Source organism: Mus musculus, chromosome 7, assembly GCF_000001635.26.
Source record: "Mus musculus strain C57BL/6J chromosome 7, GRCm38.p6 C57BL/6J".
Taxonomy (NCBI): Eukaryota; Metazoa; Chordata; class Mammalia; order Rodentia; family Muridae; genus Mus; species Mus musculus.
The window spans coordinates 15,505,208-15,516,797 of record NC_000073.6 but is presented as its reverse complement, the minus strand read 5'-3'; positions in this window follow the sequence as shown (position 1 = coordinate 15,516,797).

Here is an 11,590-nt window from a genome sequence, read left to right as displayed (position 1 = left end):
CCAAAAGCAATCTACAGATTCAATGCAATCCCCATCAAAATTCCAACTCAATTCTTCAACGAATTAGAAAGGGCAATCAGCAGATTCATCTGGAATAATACAAAACCTAGGATAGCAAAAACTCTTCTCAAGGATAAAAGAACCTCTGGTGGAATCACCATGCCTGACCTAAAGCTGTACTACAGAGCAATTGTGATAAAAACTGCATGGCACTGGTATATTGACAGACAAGTAGACCAATGGAACAGAATTGAAGACCCAGAGATGAACCCACACACCTATGGTCACTTGATCTTTGACAAGGGAGCTAAAACCATCCAGGGGAAAAAGGACAGCATTTTCAACAAATGGTGCTGGCACAACTTGCGGTTATCATATAGAAAAATGCGAATTGATCCATTTCTATCTCCTTGTACTAAAGTCAAATCTAATGAATTAAGGAACTCCACATAAAACCAGAGACACTGAAACTTATACAGGAGAAAATAGGGAAAAGCCTCAAAGATATGGGTACAGGGGAAAAATGCCTGAATAGAACAGCAATGGCTTGTGCTGTAAGATCGAGAATCGATAAATGGGACCTCATAAAATTGCAAAGCTTCTGCAAGGTAAAAGACACTGTCAATAAGACAAAAAGACCACCAACGGATTGGGAAAGTATCTTTACCTATCCCAAATCAGATAGGGGACTAATATCCAATATATATAAAGAACTCAAGAAGGTGAACTCCAGAAAACCAAGTAACCCCACTAAAAATGGGGCTGAGAATTGAACAAAGAATTCTCACCTGAGGAATACCGAATGGCTGAGAAGCACCTTAAAAAAATGTTCAACATCCTTAATCATCAGGGAAATGCAAAGCAAAACCTTGAGATTCCACCTCACACTAGTCAGAATGGCTAAGATTAAAAATTCAGGTGACATCAGATGCTGGTGAGGTTGTGGAGAAAGAGGAACACTCCTTCATTTTTGGTGGGATTGCAAGCTTGTACAACCACTCTGGAAATCAGTCTGGCGGTTCCTCAAAAAATTGGACATAGTACTACTGGAGGATCCAGCAATACCTCTCCTGGCATATATCCAGAAGATGTCCCAACCGGTAAGAAGGGCACATGCTCCACTATGTTCCTAGCAGCCTTATTTATAATAGCCAGAAGCTGGAAAGAACCCAGATGCCCCTCAACAGAGGAATGTATACAAAAAATGTGGTACCTTTACACAATGGAGTGTACTCAGGTATTAAAAAAATGAGTTTATAAAATTCCTAATAAAATGGATGGACCTGGAGGGCATCATCTTGAGTCAGGTAACCAATCACAAAGGAACTCGCACAATATGTACTCACTGATAAGTGGATATTAGCCTAGAAACTTAGGATATACAAAATATAAGATTCAATTTGCTAAATACATGAAACTCAAGAAGAACGAAGACCAAAGTGAGGACACTTTGCCCCTTCTTAGAAATGGGAACAGAACACCCATGGAAGGAGTTTCAGAGACAAAATTAGGAGCTGTGACAAAAGGATGGACATTCTAGTGATTGCCATATCCAGGGATCCATCCCATAATCAGCTTCCAAACGCTGACACCATTGCATACACTAGCAAGATTTTGCTGAAAGGACCCAGATATAGCTGTCTCTTGTGAGACTATGCCAGGGCCTAGAAAACACAGAAGTGGATGCTCACAGGGGATTGGGGGGATGGGTATGGGGGACTTTTGGGATAGCATTGGAAATGTAAACGAGGAAAATACCTAATAAAAAAAAGAGAGAGGAAAAAAAGAAATTAACTGAAGTAAATCATTAGCCTTCTTTTATGCAGATGATAAACAGGCTGAGAAAGAAATTAGGGTATGAATACCCTTCACACTAGCCACAAATAATATAAAATATCTTGGAGTATGTAACCAAAGAAGTGAAAGATTTGTATGACAATAACTTCAAGTCTCTCAAGAAAGAAATCAAAGATCTCAGAAAATGGAGATATCTCCCATGCTCATGGATTGGAAGAATTAACACTTGATCTTTAACCAAGAACCCAAACATATACAAGGAGATAAATGAAAGCAACTTCAATAAATGATCCTGGAGTAACTGGAAGTCTGTATGTGGAAAAAGGAAAATAGATACATATTTGTCACAATGCACAAACCTCAAGTCCAAGTAGATAAACACCTCCACATAAAACCAAACACCCTATATCTAATAGAAAAGAAAGTGAGAAAGCCTTGAACTTATTGGCACAGGAGAAAAATTCCCACACAGAACTCCAATGGCTCAGGCTCTAAGATCAAGAATTGGTAAATGGGACCTCCTGAAACTGGAAATATTCTGTAAGTCAAAGGACATATTCAATAGGACAAATCGGCAACCTACAAATTGGGGGAAAAATCTTCATTAACACCACATCCAGTAGATGTCTAATATCCAAAATATAAATGAACTCAAGAAGTTAACCACCAGAAACACTGAACAGCCCAATCAAAAATGAGGTATTGAACTAAACTGAGAATTCACAACAGAGGAATCTGGAATGACTGAGAAACACTTAAAGAAATGTTCAAATTCTTAGTGATCAGGGAATCACAAATCAAAATGTCCCTGATATTCCATCTTTCACGATCAGAATGGCTAAGATCAAAAACTCAGGTGACAGCACATGTTGCAGAGCATGTGGAGAAGAACACTCTTCAATTGCTGCTGGGATTGCAAACTGGTCCAACCATTCTGTAAATCAATCTGGAGATTCCTCAGAAAATTGGAACTAGATCTACTTGAAGATCCAGCTATACCAATCTTGTACATATACCCAAAAGATGCCCCACCACGGCACAGGGACACATGCTCCACTATGTTCATGAAAGCCTTATTTGTGATAGCCAGATGTTAGAAACAACTATGTCAGATGCCCCACAATAGAAGAAAATTATACAGAAATTGTGGTCCATTTACACAATAAAATACTACTCAGCTATTAAGAACAAGGAAATCCTGAATTTTGCAGGCAAAAAAAAGGAAGGAACTAAAAAATATCATTCAGAATGCCTTAATTCAGATCCAACAGGATATGCATGGTATATAATTACTAATATGTGGATATTAGCCAAAAAAGTAGAGAATACCCAGAATACAATCCACAAAACTCAAAAATTTTAACAAGCCAAAGGGCCAAAGTGAGGATGACTCAATTCTACTTGGGAACGGGAAGAAACAATCACAGTAGGGGGGAAGGGTGGACCTGGGTGGGAGAGGGGACAGAGAGGGGAAGAGGGGAACATGATCAGGTATTGGGTTGGGGGAACAGGACTGAAAACCTGAGGACCAGCAGAAGAATGGAAAGAGGCAAGCTTGGTAGGTAGGAGGTAGGGGGACACTCCAGAATAGAATCGACCTGGGAGGTGAGAAACTCTTAGGACTCAAATGGAGGGACTTTAGATGAAATGCCCCACAGTGGGGAACTTGTAGAGCCCACCTCCAGCAGAAAGACAGGGCATCAAGTGAGGGATGGAGAAGAGGCTGAGGAAAATGGGTCCAGTTACAGGGCCCAAATTGGGATCCAGCTCAAGGGGAGGCATCAATTACTTACACTATTACTGAGAGTATGGTGTGCTCAAAAAAGGGGGCCTATTATAATTGCCCCCTAAAATGACCCTGCAAGCAAATGAAAGTCAGATGAAGATATTCATACCCAACAGATTGACAAAGTTCGCTGACCCGTGTGGTTGAATTAGTGAAAGCTAGAAGAAGCTGAGGAGGAGGGCAACCCTGTAGTAAGACCAGCAGTCTCAACTAACCTGAACCCCAAAGATCCCTCAAAAACTGGGCCACCAACGAGGCAGCATACACCAGATGATATGAGGCCAACAACACATATTCAACAGGATACTGTGGGTCTGGACACAGTCAGTGAAGATACACATAAAGCTCAAGAGACAGGAGGACGCAGGGAGTGAGAAAGTTTTGTAGGGAAGGGGGTTGCATAGGGGACATTTTTTTGGAGAAGGAAAGAAGAGGTATGTGATAAAGAACAGTAAGTGTGTGGACCAGAAGGGGGATAAAATCTAGCCTAAAATCTAGGTAAAAATGATTAAATAAAATTTATTTTTTAAAAAATGAATATCATCATGAATGTAAAAAAAAGGAGAGAGGGTGCTAGATTCTCCTCCTTTCTACTGGACAATCTGTCTCAAAACAACTAATAAAGGTCCATGGAACAGGCAAGTCCAATAGATCCCATTCCACACTCATCCATCCAAGAGCATTGGTGATAAAATTACCCTGGATATCAGAAGACTCTTACACATAACCCAGATGCCCCCTGTTATTGAATTTCAAGAAAGTCAAATAGCCTTAAATGAATCTCCCTAAAAGGACTCTAGCACAGGCTCTACCTTTCATCCTCTCACAGCCAGGAGACATTCACACCTTGTGGCCACACCCAGTCTTCTGCCTATGCACAGGGCACATTTTAGACTTCACCATTCAAAAACCCATACAAACTACAAAAAGTTACCAAGGCTCCACCATGACATCCCCTTCACACAGCAACCTTAAACATTTCATGTAGCCCTCCAACTCACCAGGAATCCAGAAGGTTACTGTAACTTGCTAAATCCTCTGTCTGTTTTAATTCTACTCGGAAGACCTGCCCTTATATATCTCTGCAAACTTGGAATTCATGCTCCTCCTACACGTTGGCTCCACTCACTTGCAATATTCAAATCCTTAATGCTCACCCACCATTTCATGCTCTGAAAGATCTTGACAGAATATAAAGGTCACAGAAGCCCTGAAATTGGCAAGATAGATGTTACTGTTGGTAGCACTAGCTTCACTGATTTTGAAAAATAGAGGTGCACAATGCTCTGGCCACTCCTTGAACCTGTGTGTCTGCCAATGTTTTGACCATTCCTTGATCCCATTTGTGTGCCCACTGATGAAGCCCATTGCCAGGTGTTTGTGATATTGGTTGCTGAGAAAGAGTCAGAAAATCTCCCCAGCAACCACAGTCCGGCCAATCCTGAGTTGCTACACCTGTACCAGACTCTTTCCTTGTACCCTTCCCATACCCATTTCTTGAGAATAGACATTGTTTAGATCAGGAAATCCCCTATTCCCCCTTCTCCTTTCTCCCCTGAGGGCCTATAAAACTGGGACCTCTTTCCCCTCGAGGACGACTCCTCTACCCCTGTGTGGGATATGAGTCGTCCCCAGAGCTCTGGCTTTCCCCGAATAAAGCCTCATGTGGTTTGCATCAAGCTTGGTGTATTGTGAATTCTTGGGTGTCTGCTATTGTCCTGAGATCTGAGCAAGGGACTCCACTCGGAATCTTTCATTTGGGGGCTCGTCTGGGATCAGCGTGACCACCCACATCTCCGAAGACCCACTTGGAGGTTAAATTTTTTGTGTAAAAATATTTCTGTGAGCCGGCGAGGTTCAGTGTTGAAATTTGCAGCCTCTATGTTTCGTGAGAAACGGAGACCTTTGCCTCAGGATGAGGCACTGAGTGTGAACAGCAGATGTGCTGGAATCACAGGATGCTGCTCACTCTGGAGGACCCCCTGAGCAAGGGGAATGACTCCAGGAGTCCTTCTGGGGCGGGTTGTGCACTTCCCCAACCTTCTGCATTTCTGAGTTGGTTTTGACAGTCCGTTAGAAAATGGGCAGCTGTCAGTGTGTGTATGTGTGTTTTCTTTGTTTGTTTCGTGTTTTACGTGGTGGTGTAAATGATGGGGCAGACTGTAAAGACCCTCCCAAGTTTGACTTTAGACCACTGTACTGAAGTTATATCAAGGGCCCATAATCTTTCAGTAGAAATTAAGAAGGGACCTTGGCAAATTTTTGTGCCTCCGAGTGGAGTGGCCGACTTTTAATGTAAAATGGTCACTGCAGGGGACTTTTGGTTTGACTCTTATCTTTGAAGTTAAAGCCATTGTTTTTCAGAGCAGACCTGGGTCCCACCTGGATCAACAGCCTTACCTTGTCCAGAATTCACTGCCATAAATCAAACCAAAGATTCCCGGAGCATCTCAGAGCCCTCCCCCCACTGCTCTCATGTGTGCAGGTGGGTCAGCACAGAGCCCTCACTTTCTGCCCTAAGAAGAAGTAAGCACAGCGGTGGCAGCAGCAGAGGCAGTGAATACCCTGCCTGGACCAGCGAACTTTCTGGCCCAGTGAGGAGAATGCATGGGGCTCCTCCTCCAGCTGCTCCCACTCCCCAGGCAAGCGTGCAGCCCTGAGCCTGAACAGAACTGAAACCACAGGCTCTGCCCAAAACAGAGCCTCCTCTTCAACCCACAGCTCTCCCCAAGATCTATCCTGAAATTGAAGAGCCTCCCGAGTGGTCAGGGTCCCCTCCCCCTCCACTCTATCTTCTGCCTCTGCAGGTCCCTGAAACCGGCTCTGGGATTGCTGGCGGCAATCAGTGGACCAAGACCAGCGTCAGGGACCCAGAGCCGACTAGCCCAGAGTCCCCCAGCAGATGGAGCTCCTGACACCACTTTTGCTTTTTCCTTTGTGAGCTGTAGGTGACCTGCCCACAGACCCACAGTCTCTGCAGACCCTCAAATATTATTCTTTTGTCATCAGCTGATCTATATAATTGGAAAGCTGGGTTCTGTCTGGACCGGCCAGATTAGAACTACAACAAGGTTCAAGGTAGGTAGATGTTGAAAGTTTACTGGTCGGGCTCTAGTCTAAAGGGAGTGATGAGAAGCCACACCAATTTGGCTCAGGTAAGAGAAGTGATGCAGGGCCCTACAGAGCCCCCATCTGTTTTTCTAGATATATTCATAGAAGCTTATAGATACTATACTCCTTTTAACCAACAAGGCACTGTTGCTATGGCTTTTAAAGATTACATGCCATGGCTTTACAAGATTTAGTCAGGGAGGCAGAAAAGTTGTATCACAAGAGAGGGAGAATAAGAGGGAAAGAAGACAGGACAGGAATTTAAGCAGGATTTTGGCCGCAGTAGTAGGGGAACGTGAAGAAAGGAACAGGCCAGAGAATAGACAGACAGGGTACCTAGGCAACAAGGAACCCAGACCTGAAGGAAGAAGGTCTGTCCAGAAGATTTTAGAGAAGGAACAATGTGCCTATGGCAAGGAAAAAGGACATTGGGCATGGGAATGCCCAAAGAAGGAGGGAAGGGCCCCTAAGTACCTGACTCTGAGAGATGATGGATAGGGGAATCAGGGCTCGGACCCCCTCCCCGAGCCTAGGGTAACCCTGATGGTAGAGGGGACTCCCGTGGACTTTTTAATTGACACAGGGGCAGAGCATTCTGTGTTGAAACATCCGCTGGGAAAATTTAAAAAAATAAAAGAACCATAGTGATTGGAGCCACTTGTCAGAAACAATACCCCTGGACACTGCATGCACTGTAGATCTTTTGAAAGGCCAAGTGAGTCATTCCTTCTTGGCCATTCCGGAATGTCCCACACATCTTCTAGGAAGAGATCTTATGACTAAATTAAAGGCCCAGATTAGCTTTATCCAAGAAGGGCTGAGAATAAGTTGGGAACCTCCCACCTCCGTAGTTTTAGCCCTGCAGCTTGAGGAAGAATACAGACTGCATGAAGGCATAAAGCAAACGGAGGTGCCAGACCTAAAAGATTGGTTGACTGCTTTCCCTAGAGCATGGGCAGAGACTGGAGGCATGGGAATGGTTGTCAAAGTTTCCCCTGTGGTTATGGGACTGAAAACAGATGCAACCCCTATAGGAGTGCGACAATACCCAATGAGCCATGAAGGAAGAGATAAAATCAGGCCACATATTCAGAGACTATTTCAAGTAGGTATTTTGGTAACTTGCCAGTCACGCTGGAATACTCCTGTACTGCCAGCAGAGAAAGCTGGCACGAGTGACTATCGATCAGTCCAAGACCTGAGAGAGGTTAATTAGAGGGTACAAGATATTCACCCAACAGTTTTTAATCCCTATAACCTCCTCGGCTCAATCCCTCTGGAGAGAAAATGGTACACAGTACTTGATTTAAAAGATGCTTTCTTTTGCCTGAAGTTACATCCCTCCAGCCAGCCCATATTCGTTTTTGAGTGGAGAGATCCTGACACTGGACAAATGGGACAATTGACCTGGACTCGGTTACCCACGGGGTTCAAAAACTTTCCCACGCTTTTTGATAAGGCCCCACAACAAGATTTAGCCTCCTTCTGAGCTGAAAACTCCCAGATAACTTTGCCTCAATATGTTGATGACTTGCACCTTGCTGCATCCACGGAGAGAGAATGCTGGCAGGGGACCAAGAGATTGCTAGCAGAACTGGCATTTTCTGCCAGCCCCCAGACCGATGGATGACAAATGCCCGGATGACTCACTACCATATTCTGCTGCTGACTGAACAGGTCATGTTTGCTCCTCCTGCTATTCTCAGCTCTGTTACCTTCATGCCTGAAATGGATGATTCCTCACCCTTCACTGCTGTGCAGACATCCTTGTGGAGGAAATTGGGATTCGAAGAGATCTACGCAAATTGCCATGGCCAGGTGTTCCAAACTGGCAGACAGATGGAAGCAGTTTCCTAGTGGAAGGTAAGAGGATGGCAGGTGTGGCAGTGGTAGATGGTAAGAGAGTCTTGTGGGCTGGCAACCTGCCAGAAGGTACATCAGCTTAAAAAGCTGAATTAATTGCCCTGACCAAGGACCTTCAGATGGCTGAGGGGCAGTCCATCATCATTTACACCAATAGCAGGTATGCTTTTGCTACAGCCCTCGTCCAAGGTGCCATCTATAGACAAAGAGGGTTGCTGATGTCAGCAGGCAAGGACACAAAAAATAAAGAGGAGATTCTGAGCCTCCTTGAGGCTATTCATCTGCCTGTTAAAGTGGCCATTATACATTGTCCTGGACATCATAAAGGACACAATGCTGTGACAAGGGGAACTAACATGGCTGATTTTACAGCTAAATAGGCTGCACTCAGCCCTATGATACTGCCCTTCAGGCTTCGACAGATAGAATCTCTCCAGAAAGTTGCTCTGCCAGAACTGGAACTGTGCAGCCAGAGTTTTGAGTATACCTATCCCTGAAGATATAAAACAAATGGATAATTTAGGGTTTACTGCAGAAAATTCACAGTGCCAACGAGCAGCCAGTAATGGTAAAATAATATTGACACAAAAAGAAGGGAAATGATTTATTGAAAATATACATCTGCTGTCCCACCTGGGAGCCAAACACCTACAAACACTGGTCAAAGCATCTACTTTTTATGTTTTAAGACTCTCTGACGTTGCAGAAGCAGTAGTTAAGAAGTGTGTACTATGTGCCATGACTAATGTAGGACATTCAAGATATCCTCCTGGGAGAAGACTACGAGGAGATCACCCTGGAGCCTATTGGAAAGTAGATTTTACTGAAGTAAAGCCAGCTAAGTATGGTAATAAATATCTTTTAGGTTTTTTTTTTAATTTTTAAAATTTTATTACGTATTTTCCTCAATTTCATTTCCAATGCTATCCCAAAAGTCCCCCATACCCTCCCCCCCCACTTCCCTACACACCCATTCCCAATTTATTGGCCCTGGCATTCCCCTGTACTGGGGATTATAAAGTTTATGTGTCCAATGGGCCTCTCATTCCAGTGATGGCCGACTATGCCATTTTTGATACATATGTAGCTAGAGTCAAGAGCTCCGGGGTACTGGTCAGTTCATAATGTTGTTCCACCTGTAGGGTTGCAGATCACTTTAGCTCCTTGGGTACTTTCTCTAGCTCCACCATTGGGAGCCCTGTGATCCATCCAATAGCTGACTGTGAGCATCCACTTCTGTGTTTGCTAGGCCCCGGCATAGTCTCACATGAGACAGCTATATCTGGGTCCTTTCAGCAATATCTTGTTAGTGTATGGAATGGTGTCAGCGTTTGGAAGCTGATTATGGGGTGGATCCCCGCATATGGCAGTCTCTAGATGGTCCATCCTTTCGTCACAGCTCCAAACTTTTTCTCTGTAACTCCTTCCATGGGTGTTTTGTTCCCAATTATAAGAAGGGGCACTGTGTCCACACTTGGTCTTCGTTCTTCTTCGTTTCATGTGTTTTGCATGTTGTACCTTATATCTCGCTATACTAAGTTTCTGGGCTAATATCCACTTATCAGTGAGTATATTTCATTTGAGTTCTTTTGTGATTGGGTTACCTCACTCAAGTTGAAGCCCTCCAGGTACAACCATTTGCCTAGGAATTTCGTAATTCATTCTTTTTAATAGCTGAGTAGTACACCATTGTGTAAATGTACCAAAATTTTTGTATTCATTCCTCTGTTGAGGAGCACATGGGTTCTTTCCAGCTTCTGGCTATTATAAATAAGGCTGCTATGAACATAGCAGAGCATGTGTCCTTCTTACCGGTTGGAACATCTTCTGGATATATGCCCAGGAGAGGTATTGCAGAATCCTCCAGTAGTACTATGTCCAATTTTCTGAGGAACCGCCAGACTGATTTCCAGAGTGCTTGTACAAGCTTGCCATCACACCAACAATGGAGGAGAGTTCCTCTTTCTCCACATCCTCGCCAGCATCTGCTGTCACCTGAATTTTTGATCTTAGCCATTCTGACTGGTGTGAGATGGAATCTCAGGATTGTTTTGATTTGCATTTCTCTGATGATTAAGGAAGTTGAACATTTTTTTCAGGTTTTTCTCAGCCTTTCTGTATTTTCAGGTGAGAATTCTTTATTCAGCTCTGAGCCCCACCTTTTAAGGGGATTATTTGTTTTTCTGGAATCCACCCTCTTAAGTTCTTTATATATATTGGATATTAGTCCCCTATCTGATTTAAGATAGGTAAAGATCCTTTCCCAATCGGTTGGTGGTCTTTTTGTCTTATTGACGGTGTCTTTTGCCTTGCAGAAGCTTTGCAGTTTCATGAGGTCCCATTTGTCAATCCTCGATCTTACAGCACGAGCCATTGCTGTTCTATTCAGGAATTTTATCCCTGTGCCCATATAGTCGAGACTTTTCCCCACTTTCTCCTCTATAAGTTTCAGTGTCTCTGGTTTTATGTGAAGTTCCATGATCCACTTAGATTTTACCTCAGTACAAGGAGAGAGGAATGGGTCGATTCATATTCTTCTACATGATAACAACCAGTTATGCCAGCACCATTTGTTGAAAATGCTGTCGTTCATCACTGGATGGTTTTACCTCCTTGGTCGAACATCAAGTGACCATAGGTGTGTGGGTTCATTTCTGGGTCTTCAATTCTATTCCATTGGTCTACTTGTCTGTCACTATACCAGTACCATGCAGTTTTTATAACAATTGCTCTGTAGTAAAGCTTTAGGTCAGGCATGGTGATTCCACCAGAGGTACTTTTATCTATTCTCATACAATATACTCCCAGAAGAAATTTCCCTCCCTCTACTCCTCCCACTTCTTTTTCCCTCCTCTTCCAACAGGGTCCACACCATTTCTCTCTCTTACTAGGCTTCTAAGAGTTAACATTAAAAAACAGTAAAATATAGAAGTGAAACAAAAGCTAGCATATGGAACTTGGGCCTAACAAGTCAAGAGAAATATTCTTGACAGGAATGTTGCAGAAACAATATGAAAAAGCTTGCAGGAATGG